Source organism: Gobio gobio (genome assembly GCF_949357685.1).
Source record: "Gobio gobio genome assembly, chromosome: 25".
Lineage (NCBI taxonomy): Eukaryota > Metazoa > Chordata > Actinopteri > Cypriniformes > Gobionidae > Gobio > Gobio gobio.
The window spans coordinates 23,938,643-23,958,169 of NC_137121.1; positions in this window are offsets into that span (position 1 = coordinate 23,938,643).

Genomic DNA, 19,527 nt, shown 5'->3' on the forward strand with positions numbered 1-19,527 from the left:
CTTTGGCGTTCAGAGCAGTTTTGTAACAGAGGCCAGCTAGTAAGAGCTGTGTGTGTGAACCTCACTCCCCTGGCCTCAAGGTCTTTAGCGTCCTTGTTAACGCCCGCCTCCCATGTCTGAAACGCCAGTTCGAATCCCACTTGGAACGGTGCGAGTAGAACCGGAGGGGTTACATTGGTGCCGTGACGTGGATGGGAGTGAGGTTTAGGGGGGAGAGTGTAATGGAGGCCAACTATTAAGAGCTGCTAGAGTAAACCTTACTCCCCTGGCCTCAAGAGGCGCACTAGCAACTGACGCTAGACTGCAGTCTTTAGCGTCTTTCTTTGCGTCCCGCCTTCCATGCCGGAAACGCAGGTTCGAATCCCGCTCTGAGCGGTGTGAGTAGAACCAGAGAACCGGAGTAGTTACATTGGTGCCGTGACCCAACTGGAAGTGAGGGGTGAGTGTAATGGAGGCCAGCTCGTTAGAGATGTGTGAGTAAATATCACTCCCTTGGCCTCAAGAGGCGGACTAGAGACTGAGGCCTTTAGCGTCCTTGTTAGCGCCCGCCTCCCATGCCTGAAACGCCAGTTCGAATCCCACTTGGAACGGTGCGAGTAGAACTGGAGGGGTTACATTGGTGCCATGATGCGGATGGGAGTGAGGTTTAGGGGGGAAAGTGTAATGGAGGCCAGCTATTAAGAGCTGCGAGAGTAAACCTTTCTCCCCTGGCCTCAAGAGGTGCACTAGCGACTGATGCTAGACTGCAGTCTTTAGTGTCTTTCTTTGTGTCCCGCCTTCCAGGCCGGAAACGCCAGTTCGAATCCCACTTGGAACAGTGCGAGTAGAATTGGAGGAGTTACATTGATGCCGTGACACGGATGGGAGTGAGGTTTAGGGGGGGGGGGGGTGAGTGTAATGGAGGCCAGCTATTAAGAGCTGCGAGAGGAAACCTTACTCCCCTGGCCTAAAGAGGCGCACTAGCGACTGGCGCTAGACTGCAGTCTTTAGCGTCTTTCTTTGCGTCCCACCTTCCATGCCGGAAACGATGGGTCGAATCCCGCTCTGAGCGGTGTGAGTAGAACCAGAGAACCGGAGTAGTTACATTGGTGCCGTGACCCAACTGGAAGTGAGGTTTAAGGGGTGAGTGTAACGGAGGCCAGCTAGTTAGAAATGTGTGGGTAAATCTCACTCCCTTGGCCTCAAGAGGCCAAAAGCTCATCAGACACAGTTGATACTGGTCATGATGGTCATGACTGGTCATGATACTGGTCATGAGGGCATTGCAGAGGAGAGGATGCTGGCGTTGTTTGTTCGCCGCTTCTCCGCCCGTAATCTTTGAATTGCGCTTACATAGTGGGGAAGCTAGGTAACTAGGCACCTACCTGATTCAGAACACTTCCAGCTGTCTACCCTGCTCAACCTGGGTAAGGGCGCTTTTGGATCCAACCATCACGCTGCCTTGACGGACAACTTCTCTCCGTTCCACCACCGCTCCAGAGCTGGGTGCTAGCGCTGTCTGGCGGGCACCCCTATCCTTGGTCAGTATGGCGTTCAGCTACTCCAGCTCACAACTCCGGCGACTAAATCCCGTAACCACTCCTGGACTAAACATCCCCATCATTAAAGAACTTGGACTTGTTCGCCGCCCTCGTTACATTCATAGAGGGTCCGGTCGAAAATTAATCTTCCATAACCAGTCAAGCTGCTCTGCTACCAACAACATCCCATCTCTCTGGACATCCGTCGCACGACTGACGCGTCATCAGAGTACTGCCGCTTCAGTTACCATCAACACCGGAAATATCGCGAGATCTCTGCATTCCAGCATGAGATCCGTGAAATCCCGGCTGGATATATTTCGTGGACTGGATTCCAATCTGCGTGGAGTGGATTTTAATGTTTTGCGCTCTGAACAGAGATTCATCCCACAGTCACTGGTCAAATTCGAACTTTTTAACACTCAATCTATCAACAATAAATCCACACTGATTGAAGAACACATCAGGGAGAAAGAACTTGACTTCATGTGTCTGACAGAAACCTGGCACAAACCAGAGGTTTACTCTGCCCTAAATGAAGCCTGTCCCCCCGGCTACAGTTACTTGGAGGCAGCTCGCAGTACTGGCCGCGGTGGTGGCCTAGCTGTCATTTACCGACAGGACCTGCAGTTGTCTCCCATCTTGCTGCCTACAACATCTTCTTGTGAATGTCTTGCATTTAAATGTAAGCCGCCCTTTCCCATGACTGTTCTCCTTATCTATCGTCCACCAAAACCAAACTCTGCCTTCATCCCAGAAATGTCTGATCTCCTCACAACACTCTGTACTACCTCTGCCAATACCATAATCCTGGGTGATGTAAACATTCATGTTGACACCCCCTCATGTCGTCCCGCTGCTGATTTTCTTCAGCTGCTGGATTCCATCAACCTACGACAACATGTTGATGTCCCCACACATTGCAGGGGACACACACTTGATCTGGTCATCTCTAACTCCGCCCCCATCAGCAACCTACAGGTTTACGATCTTGGTGTTTCAGATCACAAAATCGTGTCAATGGAGTTGCCCTTCCCCCCCACCCACACCAAACCAAAGCGACAGATTCATTTCAGGAAAATAAAAAACATTAATGCAGATGCCCTGGCCCTGGACCTTCAACTTCTCTCCTCTGCCTCTACTGACTTCTCTTCTGTTGATGACTCCGTGGACTTCTACAATCAGTCCCTGAGCAATCTCCTGGACCTCCACGCCCCCTCAACATCCAGGTCAGTCTCATTCTCGCGCTCAGCACCCTGGTACACCTGCGAACTGCGCAAGATGAAGGCGGCTGGGCGTGTCCTTGAGCGTCGGCTCAAGGCCTCTGGATTGACTGTCCACAAACAGGCATACAGGGAACATAGGAGGGCGTATGCAGAAGCACTGAGGGATGCACGTTCCACGTTTTATTCCAACATCATCAACAACAGCCCTGGTGACTCCAAGCAACTTTTTTCTACAATAAATCACCTTCTCAAACCCCGCTCACCCTCCCACTCTGAGATCACCGAAGAGAGGTGCAACATGCACATCACTTTCTTTAAGCAAAAAGTTAACACCATCCGCTCTCACCTCTCCACCACTGCGATCCTGCACCTCCCAACTGCTGACCCACCGCTTGAGATTGTACAGTCGCTCTGCACCTTCTCCGAAGCCACACAGGAGGAATTAGAGGACATCATGAAAAGAATGAAGCCGCCCACCTGTGCCCTGGACCCTTTTCCTTCGGCCCTGCTGAAGGCAAACATCTCTGCCATCTCTCCATTCATCACCAAGATCATAAACCACTCCCTCCTGGCCGGTCATATCCCATCTGCATTAAAAACTGCGGTCATCAGACCTCTACTGAAAAAACCCACCCTGGATCCAGAAGTTCTCTCCAATTAAAGGCCCATCTCCAATCTACCATTCCTATCAAAGGTTCTGGAAAAAATAGTTGCAGCTCAACTCCATGATCACCTCAAACACAATAAACTGTATGAAAAGTTTCAGTCTGGTTTCCGCCCTGGTCATAGCACAGAAACAGCCTTGGTCAGAGTCACCAACGACCTCCTGATGGCAGCAGATACTGGTTCCCCATCACTACTCATCCTCCTGGACCTCACAGCTGCTTTTGATACAGTAGACCACAACATCCTTCTCCACCGTCTGCAATGCACCATTGGACTCTCAGAAAACGCTCACAACTGGTTCACCTCCTACCTGACCGACAGAACTGAGCATGTCGCCCTGGGCAAAGCCAATTCACACACCCACAACGTCACCTGCGGTGTTCCTCAGGGCTCTGTGCTGGGCCCCACCCTCTTTTCTCTCTACATGCTCCCCCTTGGCAATATCATTAGCAGCCATGGCATAGCATTTCACTGCTATGCGGATGACACACAGCTCTACCTCAAGACAACCCCCACTTCTTCTGCTCCTCTGCCAACTTCTACACTGACTAACTGCCTGGAGGAGATAGAGGCGTGGATGAAGCTCAACTTTCTACAGCTCAACAGTTCCAAAACGGAGGCCATCTTGGTTGGCACACCACATCAGCTCCGCTCTTCCACCATCACCAATATCAATTTCTATGGCGAAACCATCTCCCTCTCCACATCTGTCACCAACTTGGGTGTTAAAATGGACCAACAACTCACCTTTGACACCCACATCAAACACCTCAGTAAGACATCATTTTACCACCTCAAGAACATCGCCAAACTCCGTCCAACACTCACCCTACCAGATGCAGAGAAGCTCATCCATGCCTTTGTCTCCTCCAGGCTGGACTACTGGAATGCACTCCTCATCGGGATCTCTGGCAGGAGCATCCAGAGACTCCAGTACATACAGAACAGCGCTGCCAGGATCCTGATGAGGGTGCGCAAGCATGACCACATCACCCCCATTCTGAAATCTCTACACTGGCTCCCAGTCCCACTCAGAATTGAGTACAAGGTCTCACTCCTCACTCACCAGTGCATTCATGGACATGCCCCCCTTTACCTACAGGAACTCCTCACCCCCCAGACCTCCTCACGCACCCGGTCTGCAACCTCACACACCCTCCAAACCCCCAGAACCAAGCTCTGCAGTATGGGTGATAGGGCTTTTGCTTCTGCTGCCCCCAGGCTGTGGAACGCCCTCCCTGACCACCTGAGGGCCCCACCGACTACAGATGTTTTTAAAAAAGACTTAAAAACACATCTCTTTAGAAAAGCATACAACTGACATGTATAATTTTACTTTTAATTTGTTTAAACTTAATTTTAACTCTTGACTCTGTAGCACTTTGAGATTGTTTTAAATGTAAAGTGCAATATAAATAAAATTGATTATTATTATTATTATTATTATTATTAAGAGGCGCACTAGCGACTGAGGCATTTAGCATCTTTGTTAGTGCCCCTGCCTTCCATGCCGGAAACGCTGGTTCGAAAGTGTAAGATGGGTGATATTGGTGGGGGGCGGGGGGGGGGGGGGGGGGAGAGTAACGGCGGCCAGCTGATATAGCAGTCCATGTAAACCTCACTCCCCTGGTCCACTAGACACACTAGATACTGACACTACAGGCTGCGGTTTTTAGCATCCTTGTTAGTGCCCCCACTTTCCTTGTCGGAAACGCTGGTTCGAAATTCCACTTGGAGCGGTGCGAGTAGAAACAGATGAGTGATATTGGTGCTGTGACCCGGATGGGAGTGAGGTTAAGGGGGTGCGGGGGATTGGGGGTGAGTGTAACGGAGGCCAACTAATAAAGAGCTATGCGTGTGTTCAAGTGCAACTTTTTGGGTGAGACGCGGCCAATGAGAGGCGACAACACCGTCGGCTTTCATTGCTGCTAGTTCTTTGACATCGGGTTGGTGTGTCCCGACCTTAAAGGGGTGTAAGATGTGTGATATTGGTGCCGTGACCAGGATAGGAGTGAGGTCAAGGGGGGGTGAGAGTAACGGCGGCCAGCTAATAAGAGCAGTGCGTGTAAACCTCACTCCACTGGTCCACTGGTCCACTAGACACACTAGAGACTGACGCTAGAGGCTGCGGTTTTTAGTGTCCTTGTTAGCGCCCCCACTTTCCTTGTCGGAAACGCTGGTTCGAATCCCACTTGGAGCGGTGCGAGTAGAACCGGAGGGGTAACACTTAGCAGTTGCTAAGGTATTTTGAGTGGCTTTTAGCATATTGCTATGCATTTGCTTAGGTGTGATTGTTTTTTAGTGTGTGTGTGTGCAGTTGCAAGGATTTACAGACAGCATGTAAATGATTAAAGGAATAGTCTGCCCAAAATATTAATTCTATCAACATTTACTCACCCTAATGTCATTCCAAACCTGTATAACTTTCTTCAAAAGAAGATTGTTACAGTTTTGGTTACCCTTGACTTCCATTGTATGGACAAAAGAAACTAATTTCTCATAATATATTCCACAGAAGAAAGTCATACAGGTTTGTAACGACATGAGGGTGATTAAGTGATGATACAATTTACATTCACTATGAACTATCCATTTAATACAAAAGTTTGCGTTAATCTGTAAACTTTCAGCAGTGTAGTTCTGCACACCCTTCTCTGAAAAAAAGAAAGTTTGCTTTGTGTTTTTCAGGCAGGTGAAAAGGGCACCATGTCTGCCAGCAGCAAAGAAAGAAGAAGACACAGACAAATATTTCTCCCATAGTTTGTGTGATGGCTATAGGCAAGAAACCATATTTGGAGATACATTTATATGCTCATTTGCATCGCTGAGAGCAACACATGCGGGTCAGTCTGTCCAGGCTACGTTTAAGTGCACTTACAAAGCTCTGACGGAGAGTTTGATGGATGGCAATAAGTTTTGAGGATGCCAAGTGGGAATACAGCTAATTTTACAAAAACGCAATAGCCAAGTTCTGATTGGTCAACAAATGGCTACGTCAAAGCTTACTGCATAATTTCTGCTCGCATGGAGCACAACGTTTCTAAACCCTTGAACTTGTTTCTTCTACGTCCTTGCAACATACCTTCGAGAACATTGTGCTTTCAAATGTACAAACTGCACATTCCTCTGCCGAATGAAACCAGTCATGAATACAGTAAGCCGAGTATGCGTTAAAAACAACTGCTAGAGATAAAGATATTTTTTGTCTCTTCCTTTTTTATTTCACCTCTTGATGTCTCTGATATTTCCTTCTTCAAAGCTGTAACGCTCTACTATGCCCTAGGGTTAATTAACATGTACCAAACACTGAATGATCAGAGAGAATCCAAAAGCTCCATAGGTTAAGTGTCACATGGGAAACGTGTTGTCAGCCATGGATTCCTCCCGCCCAACCCCCTTCTTCTTTTCAAAGTGTTGAGATAGTGCAAGCAGCAATGAATTAACAGATACTTTCAAAACTTTGAATTTATTGTGCCTCCCTCCCTCCCTCCCTTGATCCATCCATCCAATCATCTGTCCGTTCCTCATCTATCTATCTATTTATCCATCTATCTATCCGTCTGTCCATCTCTCCATTCATCCATCTCTCCCTCGTTCCATCCATCCATCTCTCCCTCGCTCCATCCATCCATCTCTCCCTCGCTCCATCCATCCGTCCCTTGATCCATCCATCCGTCTATCCATCCATCCCTCCCTCGATCCCTTGATCCATCCATCTGTCTGTCCGTCCCTCATCTATCTATCTATCTATCTATCTATCTATCTATCTATCTATCTATCTATCTATCTATCTATCTATCTATCTATCTATCTATCTATCTATCTATCTATCTCTGTCCGTCCATCCATCCGTCTGTCCGTCCGTCTCTCCATTCATCCATCTCTCCCTCGCTCCATCCATCCGTCCGTCCCTCATCTATCTATCTATCTATCTATCTATCTATCTATCTATCTATCTATCTATCTATCTATCTATCTATCTATCTATCTATCTATCTATCTATCTATCTATCTATCTATCTATCTATCTATCTATCTTTCTTTCAATCTATCTATCTATCTATCTATCTATCTATCTATCTATCTATCTATCTATCTATCTATCTATCTATCTATCTATCTATCTATCTATCTATCTATCTATCTATCTATCTATCTATCTATCTATCTATCTCTGTCCGTCCGTCCGTCCATCCATCCGTCTGTCCGTCCGTCTCTCCATTCATCCATCTCTCCCTCGCTCCATCCATCCGTCCGTCCCTCATCTATCTATCTATCTATCTATCTATCTATCTATCTATCTATCTATCTATCTATCCGTCCGTCCGTCCGTCCGTCCGTCCGTCTCTCCATTCATCCATCTCTCCCTTGTTCCATCCATCCATCTCTCCCTCCATCCATCCATCCGTCCGTCCCTTGATCCATCCATCTGTCTGTCCCTCATCTATCTATCCATCTCTCTCTTGATCCATCCATCCAGCTCTCCCTTGATCCATCCAGCCAGCCATTGATCCCTCGATCCATCCATCATCGATCCATCCATCAATCTCTCCCTCGATCCATCCATCCGTCCCTCATCTATCTATCTATTTATCCATCTATCTATCCGTCCGTCCATCTCTCCCTCGTTCCATCCATCCATCTCTCCCTCGCTCCATCCATCCATCTGTCCCTTGATCCATCCGTCCGTCCGTCCGTCCCTCATCTATCTATCATCCCTCCCTCGATCCCTTGATCCATCCATCTGTCTGTCTGTCCCTCATCTATCCATCTATCTATCTATCTATCTATCTATCTATCTATCTATCTATCTATCTATCTATCTATCTATCTATCTATCTATCTATCTATCTATCTATCTATCTATCTATCTATCCGTCCGTCCGTCCATCTGTATCTCCTTTCATCCATCTGTCCCTCATCTATCTATCCATCCATCCATCTCTCCCTCGATCCATCCATCCATCCATCCCTCGATCCATCCATCTGTCCGTCCCTCATCCATCCATCCATTCATCCATCCATCCATCTATCTATCTCTCCCTCGATCCATCCATCTGTCCGTCCCTCATCTATCTATCTATCTATCTATCTATCTATCTATCTATCTATCTATCTATCTATCTATCTATCTATCTATCTATCTATCTATCTATCTATCTATCTATCTATCTATCTATCTATCTATCTATCTATCTATCTATCTATCTCCCTTGATCCATCCATCTGTCCGTCCCTCATCTATCTATCTGTCATCCATCCATCCCTTATCTATCTATCTATCTATCTATCTATCTATCTATCTATCTATCTATCTATCTATCTATCTATCTATCTATCTATCTATCTATCTATCTATCTATCTATCTATCTATCTATCTATCTATCTATCATCCATCTCTCCCTCGATCCATCCCTCATCTATCTATCTATCTATCTATCTATCTATCTATCTATCTATCTATCTATCTATCTATCTATCTATCTATCTATCTATCTATCTATCTATCTATCTATCTATCTATCTATCTATCTATCTATCTATCTATCTATCTATCTATCTATCTATCTATCCATCCGTCCATCTGTATCTCCTTTCATCCATCTGTCCCTCATCTATCTATCCATCCATCCATCTCTCCCTCGATCCATCCATCCATCCATCCCTCGATCCATCCATCTGTCCGTCCCTCATCCATCCATCCATTCATCCATCCATCTATCTATCTCTCCCTCGATCCATCCATCTGTCCGTCCCTCATCTATCTATCTATCTATCTATCTATCTATCTATCTATCTATCTATCTATCTATCTATCTATCTATCTATCTATCTATCTATCTATCTATCTATCTATCTATCTATCTATCTATCTATCTATCTATCTATCTATCTATCTCCCTTGATCCATCCATCTGTCCGTCCCTCATCTATCTATCTGTCATCCATCCATCCCTTATCTATCTATCTATCTATCTATCTATCTATCTATCTATCTATCTATCTATCTATCTATCTATCTATCTATCTATCTATCTATCTATCTATCTATCTATCTATCTATCTATCTATCTATCTATCTATCTTTCTATCTATCTTTCTATCTATCTCCCTTGATCCATCCATCTGTCCGTCCCTCATCTATCTATCTGTCATCCATCCATCCCTTATCTATCTATCTATCTATCTATCTATCTATCTATCTATCTATCTATCTATCTATCTATCTATCTATCTATCTATCTATCTATCTATCTATCTATCTATCTATCTATCTATCTATCTATCTATCTATCTATCTATCTATCATCCATCTCTCCCTCGATCCATCCCTCATCTATCTATCTATCTATCTATCTATCTATCTATCTATCTATCTATCTATCTATCTATCTATCTATCTATCTATCTATCTATCTATCTATCTATCTATCTATCTATCTATCTATCTATCTATCTATCTATCTATCTATCTATCTATCTATCTATCTATCCGTCCATCCGTCCCTCCCTCGCTCCATCCATCTTTCCCCTGATCCATCCATTCATAATTTTACAAACTATTTGTAGTTAAATTAAAATCTGTTCTTTTGAGCTTTCTATTCATCGGCAAATCCTGAGAAACTGCATCAATGTTTCGACAAAAATATTAAGCAGCACAACTGTTTTCAACATTGATAATAAAATGTTTCTTGAGCAGCAAATAAACATATTAGAATGATTTCTGAGGGATCATGTGACCCTGAAAACTGGAGTGCAGAAAATTAATTTTTGCATCACTAGAATAAAAACAATTTTAAATATATTCAAAATTAATTTGAATTGTAATCATATTTCACAGTATTACTGTTTTTTACTGTTTTTTTACTGTCACAAGAGAGCATGAGTAGTGTGTCTCAAAATGACTCAAAGCAAGTAGCCTACATTGTATTAATTTTTTGTATCCCTGATAAAAACTCCAGCACATTAACAGCGATAAGGAGATCTTCATGATTGTATGTCATACAGGTAAAAAGGAAATGTTTCTTTAGTGGACTAATTAATACGCAGTACTCTTCTCTCTCACTGGCTTGCAGCTGACATTTGGTTCATGCTTGAGTGGATGCGGGGCAGATTTCCATCTTTTGCATGACGAGACTGCGGTGTGTGTGTGGGAATGGCTGAAGCAGTCTAGCGCATGGCCTCACAAGGACACTGGCGACGGGCCCGTCTTCAGGAGACGGGATTAAGGTAGCGTGACAATCGTGTATTAAAAGCACTTTGGCCCAATCCGACTGCATTCACAGGTTAGAGGTTCAATGGCAGATGGTAAAATTCACACATGCAGAAACACAAGGAGACTGAAAGTATGTTGTTTTGTGTTCCTCAGCAAGTTTTTTAATATTCATTTATTAAATATTATAAAATTATATTATGCACATGTTGATTTTAAGCACCATTTAGCGTAGCATAAAGTTTATGCAAATAATTAATTTATTAAATTAATAGAATTAAATATATTATGTGACATTTTGTGAAATTTACACAAGGTAAAATGGACTTCCTTTTTCTACCAATATTGCTTTGGTAAAATATGATATTTGTTAAAGAATTATTCTTAATATCAAGACACAGTTTAAGGATTTGAACAAACAGAAACCGCTACGGCCATCTTTTCTGGTTAAACTTTGACTCCAAATGCATTTTTCCAGCCTGCCCTCATTACCCCTGAATCACTCAGGAAGAGCGTCTGTTTTATAGCGAAGAAGCTTGTATTAATATGCAACCTCCCGTAATGTTTGCCTTAACCAGTTCTCAAGAAGTTACGATTACAAATATCTTGTCTGTACACACCACGCAGTGAGTCGCTGGCTTGAACAAACAAGCCGGAGAGTCGTGGCAGCTGAACAGATGATTAGAGCCACTTCACGGGCAATCATGATTAGCGCCGTTGGCTTTGCGCCACCTTCCCACCTACCGACACTGCCTGCACTGCATGACCAGAACACACAAAATGGAAAAGAAGCCAAGAGTTTGTGTGTGCCAGACTGTAGTCATTTTTTCACACTAGGCTATATTGAAGATCAGATATTATTCTTGATATCTTTTTTCCCAAATAGAAAACTGAATTACATACAAAGACCTGATGAAACATAGGGGTCAATCACAAAAAAGTAAGTGCATGCGGCATTTCCTTATAAATGTAATAGTCATATGCATCTTGGTATCGTTTTTTTATTTTTTTTAAGCAAAACTTTTCAATAAATGACCCAGTGTTATTTTTGTATTATTTATAAATTATTATAGCAGTAATTAATATAATATTTTATTTTATAGTTATGTGCTTTTGTCATGTTTAATATTTTGTCAGTTGCAATATTTATATTTAACTTTTATATTTATTTTAGTTTTAGTAATTTTAGGATTTCAACAAAAAAATTTTCACCAAAATATTTATTTTATTTTTTATTTCAACGAACTAAAATTGTTTAATAGTTAGATTTTTTTAGTTAACTAAAACAACATACTGTGACTAAAATGTCAAGTGGTGTACCCATCATGCAAAAAGTAATAATTTCTTTAACATTTTTAAATACTTAACAGATCATTCTTTTCAAAATGGTTTTCAAATATATTTTTCAATTATTTTTGAGGTTATACCATTTGACAAACTTTCTTAAAAATATATGATCATTTCACAAGACTTTCTGACAGTTGTGCAGGTCTACATGTGTCTTTTCTGTGAAGTCCATCCAAACTGTGAAGTTTTATAGTTTGTTTGTTTTTTGTCATATGACAACAAAATGGCTTCCGGGATTTTCGCTAAACCACAATGACATGGATTTGGTAGACAAATATTTTTCAAATATAAAAATTATTAAACAGTTTTAAAAAAAACTGCTTCACTACTTGTGTTAAGTACTACTTCATTAAATAATAATAAAATATGAAAGAATTTCATCCTTTTAATAGTTTTTCCCCCCGTCATTTCAATCTCAGAACAGTTAAACTTGACATTTTGTAAATTAAACTGATATATTCATAATAGAAAAGGTCTATTCATTGTCTGTATAAATTGCATTTTATGGTATGTTTTAAAGAAATGAATAGATTTAGACTGAAAAAAGAGCATCTCATTCAGCCTGTAGCGAAATTCTGAACAATTTCAACCAGTCCAAACAACACTCAGGCTTCTCTATTGTTTTGCAAACCTTTGGAAAAAAAGACTCCTTTTCTCCAAGTCTTCAGTGTGCAGTAACGCTGCTATAGCACTGCTCGCGGCTTGAAAAGAGGCTGAGGCAGAGCGAGCTAGAGAAAGAGAGAGGATGAACCCAGGCTTTGCCACAGGGAGATCTCAAAGCGTCAGCGCACAGGGGAGAAAGACAGGGCTCCCTGTAGCAGCCCTCAAACAGACAGGCCTAAAGCATTACATAGTGCTGATCACACTCACTAAAGGAATCCAACGAACCCACCCTTTCTTTGTTCAGCACATCAAGACAAGTTAGTGTTTCCAGCCATTTTCCTTTCTCTAGCTAAAGTAGTATAGTTTGGTTTCCCAGCACAGTATTAGGTAAGAGACATAGCACAGTGCTTCAATCAATAAAAATGCCAATAGATTTCTATTACACCAGCAAATACAATTAAACATACAAGAATATTACAATATACATTACACATTTACTCATGCGTCTAGCCAAATGTTGAGGGTGTCCTTGCTGTATTCTCCACAAAAAGGTTCCAAAATGGTGTTTTCACAGTGAGGCCATAGAACCAATGGTTCCCCAAAGAATCTTTCAGTGAACATTCTTGAAAAGAACAAAGTTTTCCTTGTGGGGAAAAACATTTGAATAATCTAAGGAATACTTGTTTGCAACCTTTTGTGCAATGGAAATGGGGCAATGGAGGTTCTACGGATGTTCTTTACAGAACCAATTTTTTAATGCGCATTTTGAAGTATTGCATCAGAAACGAGTGATGGAAACGGCAAATTCCGGAAAAAAAATTCATCAAAAAAGTGTTTAAGCACACTTGAAGTGGTTTTTGACTTGGTAGAAAAAGAAAGTAGCAAACATTAAACCCAATTAAGTGACTAATCGGCTGTTTTGGCTTCTCGGTTACCAATACCACCGTCATCCGCTCGAACAACTTGATGGAAATGCACCTAATTCTCACCTTTCTTTTGCGATTTTTTAAAAGATTCGCCTCATATTTGGATGGAAACACAGCTATTGTTGCCAATAAATTATATTGGAATTTGACATTAGCATGTTGCTAATCTTATTTTCAATTATAATAAACCATGCCTCCATCCAGTCAACAACTTGTGCATATTTTCTTTTCTGATTTACTTCCATTACATCTCAACTTCAAAATTGCTGTCTATGAAGTCACAGTTTAGCTGGTTAGCTTCATTTAGCCCCTGCTGGTAGGTAGATATATATATCTACCTACCAGCAGGGGCTAAATGAAGCTAACCAGCTATGTCTGCCATATTGGAGCGGTCCATGAACATTCAAGAGCAAGTTGACTCAGCGTCTGCAACCGTAGTTAGATATGAATATCTATGTATGAAATACTTCAGCAGATGATTTTGCTAAACTAACACAATACAAGATGAGGGTGTCCATAATAAAAGTAAAAGTTACCATAATAAAAGTAAAAACATTTAAAGTACTATAGTAAAAGTAAAGAAAAATAATATAAAAACACAAACCAACACATTCTCACCTGTGAAAAGTTATCCCATTGCTTCGTAGCTGCGCAATGTTGTGGCATCATTGATTCTTACTGTGAGTGACGACACGCTGACCGTTGCAAGATGGTGGGCACGCTGACGTGTCTGGAGCGGTGGAATGGGGAATCTACATATATCTATGGGTAGACATATATCCTGATGAAATATTTTTTTGCGAGGAAAAAGCTAGTGGCATAAAACAGAAATTGAAATTAGCTAGTGACATAAAACAGAAATTGAATTCAGGTGTTCCAATCACTTCCATGGCCACAGGTGTATAAAATCAAGCACCTAGGCATGCAGACGCTTCTACAAACATTTGTGAAAGAATGGGTCGCTCTCAGGAGCTCAGTGAATTCAAGCGTGGTACCGTGATAGGTTGTCCCCTGTGCAATAAGTCCATTTGTGAAATTTTGGTAACACTTAGAATAATGGTCATTAGTTAACATTAGTTAATGTAATAACAGAAGGCTTTCGGCTGTTATAGCTGTAAAGGGTGGGCCAACTCCATATTAAACTCTACGGATTAAGAATGGGATGTCATTAAAGTTCATGTGCATGTAAAGGCAGGCGTCCCAAAACTTTTGGCAATATAGTATATATTGGGGCCTTTAGCCATCCGAGCAGCTGCCACTGAGAAGAATGGGAATACTAATGGATATCCCCACAAAACGAACAATTAAGAAATATTCAACCATGAGTCACTAATTATAAGCAGTCACCAAAACAAAGACGGAAAGGACAACAGTGTTTTTCATCGTTGTCGTTTCAGTCATAGCCTGTGCCGTGGTGACAGAAAGACTCTTAGCAGCGCTTCCTCTGTTGTCTGAGTTTGAGCCTCACAAAAGGAAGCTGTCATGACAACACCAAAGGCACCAACCCTGTCTTCCCATCCAGAGAGAGAGAGCGTCTGCTGGAGACGGGCCACCTCTCAACACGTCAGTCCTTCAGCAGAGCCCGTCTGCCCAGAGGCTAGAGTACAGAGGCTGGGGTCTGTGTTTACCATACGCACTGCCGACTACACCGCTAATGAACCCACGGGACAGCCGAGGCCTCCGAAATATAAAATAATGAGAATTAAGGAAATATTAATCAAACTCTGGCGTCCTCAGACTGCTTGTGTTTTAGGTAGCTGGTGAGGATGTCGAGCAGCTCTACTGGCCTAGCCTGTGGAGAAAATGTTTTCCAGAGAACAAGCGAGCCGCAAGACTGCTAGCTGGAGGACATGGGATCACACACACATACACCGACATACACATGCACACTCTGTCCCATTATGACTGGGAACTTCCCCAGTCTAGTCCATAATTAAATACCCAGCACTGCACAAGTAGTCAGACGGGCCACGGGCATCAATACAGACGACAAGAGGGGACGAAATCTGTATTACACAGCTCTCCCTTCATGAGGACTGCCGTCTACTAGTGTCTGAACAGCTGTGCTCTCTTAAGGGACATTCACATAGCCAAGTGTAGCAACTAATCAACCCGGTGTTGTCCATTTTCATTTGCTGTTCTAGCATACAAATTTGACCATTTCTACAGGTTATAGCATATATAAGTATTCTATATGCCAAAATGCATAATATAAGGAAAGTTCTACATGTGTCAAAAGGAGCAGAATACAAAAGATCATGCTGCATTAAATATTGTTAGAGTTGTCAAAAGTACTGACTTCGGTACCAAGTCGGTACTGGAACAGAAAAAATGTGACGATACCAGCATTTTGAGCGCTTTTGAACAGATTCTTGAACACCTCTGATTGGCCATTGTGTTCACGGCCTCAACATATATGTCTCTGATTGGCCATTGTGTTCACACGCTCAACATATGTCTGTGATTGGCTACAATGATCAACGCTCTTCACAGAGGGCTTCAACTTGCTTCAACACACTCCTGTGTGTATCTGTGCAAGCCCTCGGTGAAGATCATTGCAGCCAATCACAGATATATTGTGACATTATGTTGAGCGCGTGAACACAATGGCCAATCAGAGGTGTTCAAGAATCCGTTCAACAGCACTCAAAATGCTAGAGGGAAATCCAGGTATCGTCGTACTTTTTACATTTCAGTACCGACTTGGAACCGAAGTGATTTCTGACGCAATGAATGTGTTCAATATTTTTTATCTTACATTTCTGCCTACATGAGTGAAGCCCACTTCAGTTTTTATGTAGCCTATTCTAGGGTATGCATACTGTACGCACAATGTAAATAACGTCATCAGCATAGCCAGAGTTTTGTAACAGCGCAAAGTCTATACTTACTCAGCATTTCACTCGGCGGCCATCTTTGAAACGCACTGCTAAAGAACGTTGGCTCACTACACATTGGGACACAGATGACGAGACAACGTACTCATTGTACAACATCACTGGTATTTATGAACAACAGCAGAGCTGATATCTTTCTGACATTACTTGTAATGTTATTTAAAGTACATTATGATAAATTGCTTGTTAGTTACATATACGTGCAACATTTCAGCCTTAAATAAATTATAAATGTTAGCTTGTGTTCATTACCTGTCTAATGATGTATGTATAAGCTGAAATATAATAAAATAGTGGTTTCTATTTTTAAAAGCACATATCGCGTGACGTTATCGGTCATTATGTGTACGTTGTCTCACCTTATTTAAGTTTCGCATTTCAGAGCTTCCATTTAAGGGAGCATCGATGCACCCTGAGTTTTGCGGTGCATTGTGGGACTTTTTAGGGAGCGAACTTTCCAGTGCACAGGAAACGGTTACTTAGAACCGGTTCAATAGAACGATTCGTTCAAGTACCGAACAACACTATTGCACATTATTTCACCCATTCATTCATAGTACGAGTGCACCATCTTTCTATATAGCGTTAAAGTCTTTGGCTTGAGCATGTACCTTGAATAATAATCATTATTATGTGCACTATTAGTTTATCAACAAGGTTGCAGCACTGACTGACATAACTGTTGGCCGTTATTTCACAGTCGATATGAGAAAAGAAAACGAAAACAACAACAATACTGAACAACCTCTTGACGAGCGCGTATGAGGGAAATTAAAGTACATTTCCTGCAACTCTAGTCTAAACAAGTAAGTTACAAATACATTTTCGGTCATAATTTCTGGAGAGAAATACCACAAGTTTAACTTTTTAGTGTGCAATTATGTATCAAGTTCGCGTCACAGTTTCGATGGCCGCACCCAACGACGCAACCGAGGCTGAATTTGCAATAGCCTACTCTCAATAAACATATAAAAGGTAAGAATACAAATATGGTTGAAATAGTAAAAGTGTGCTCTTCCCATTCTAGCCCAAGTTTAGAAAAGCAAATAAGTTGCTACACGGTCACGTGATGTGTTTTAAATCGCTGTGTGTGTGTGTGTGTGTGTGTGTGTGTGTGTGTGTGTGTGTGTGTGTGTGTGTGTGTGTGTGTGTGTGTGTACGAAACTGGTTAAGCCTAACGTTAGGCCTACTATTTGAGGTCCACAGACAAATCCCCTTCTCCGAACATTAGATTAATGTAATCATATTTGAACACACTTGACCACATGCCATTTTGAAAAACGTCCATCATTTTCTCCTCCCATACCGGCGTGTTTTCAGCGAGGTCTCCTCGTGTTGTTGGTGTGGTCTCCCTTTGACATTCATGGGCTCTAGGTCTCATCTGAATGATTGAATGCCGGCGTTTGCCGTGCTAAATTGCGTCGTTTCAATCCGGGAGAGAGTCAGAGTTCCCTCTGGATCCCGCGCGGGTCCCGGTGGACCAGCCTTCGAGAAGAACAGCATGTTGTACATCCACATAAAACGGAAAAAATATGAGAGGTACTCTCCTCTTTATGACACAGAAATTAATCTGTCACTGGAGCTGGAAGTAAATCTCGGGCCTGCTTTACAAAATACTGTTTTAACCCCCTTTACTCTGTATTTTATCTTTTATTGGCAATAAACATAAAACAGCACAAAGGGGTAATGTCCTCATCAATATTATCACAAAATGATAATAAATTTGAAGGCTTATAAACTTGAGAAGAAATTTTCGTCCTCGAGTGATCTGAATAGATCCCCTGAAAAAGTCTGAATCTTTGAGGTAAACATTTTTATAGCCTAATAATATTATTGTAGCTAATTGTAATTCTCCTCGCAACATAAAACTTTCATTTATTGTACTTCTATTAATTTAAAATAATTTAAAGAATTATATTATACTTAAGTTCAATACTTTTTTAATTCATATTTGGTTAAAATTATGTATCTTTTTAGGCCTATGCAGTTTTATATTATGTCACAATACTAAAATGTAATGCTATTAAATATTTAAACACATAATATAATTCACACGACAGCTAGAATTTCACTAATTTGTAAAAAAATAAATAAAAAAAAGATTTATACAAATTGTAATAGTAATTTAAAAAATATACTATAATTATAATGGGATTGAGGCCACTACACAAAACAAAATGGTAACACTTTACAATAAGGTTGCATTTGTTAACATTAGTTTGTATAATAGTTAAAATGAACTAACGGAAAATAATTTTAAAACATTTATTAATCTTAGTTAACATTAATTTCAACATTTAGTCTATTAATACATTATTTAAAATCACAAATGAATTGCTTATTAGTTAATTCATTACCTAATGGGACTTTATTGTAAAGTGTTACCAACAAAATATATACATTTATCAACACATTTTAAATACATAATCAATAGGTACATTATATATATTTTTTGAAGGTCACAATGCAAAATTTTCATGAATTATTTTTTCCTCTATGCAATAGCAAAAATTGTGTTCTTTTCTTTGTGTAGGAAACATCATCCACGTGAAAACAACATCATTATAGCCGTCCAGGTCAAGATCTCCAAGCGGCTATGCGGAGAGAGGTGAGGGATATCTAGGCCCTATATTCAGTTGAATTCCTATCTTCCTCCAAACGGTTCTTTCTCTCTCATTAGGTTTCTCTCTCTATAAAGGAACGAGGCCTGCTGGGGCCGTTAGAAATGCATTGTCAACTCTTCAGCGGATCTCACCCTCAGAGACCACAAACTAAACAGGGGAAAGATCTAGTGGAGGAACCTCTTTCTGGTATGCTAATCAAGTTAGCTGGAGGTTAAATTAACATTTTTAATTAAAAAATTAGCACCAAACAAACACAGCAAAACACACTAATGATTAAAACATCTAAATAAAGCCTCCTCGCCAAAGAATGAACAGGAGAAGGCAGCGTGAAAACAGTTTTATTGCTCCCATAAAGCACGTCCAGAGAGGAAATTCACATCTAAATGACATTGAGTCGTTGGCCGATTATGTAGTGAAATGAATGGACTGGCTGAGGCGTGTCAATATGTTGTGGGTGATTATCATGGAAATGATTGGGTGTTAAAATACGACGGCGGATTCCCT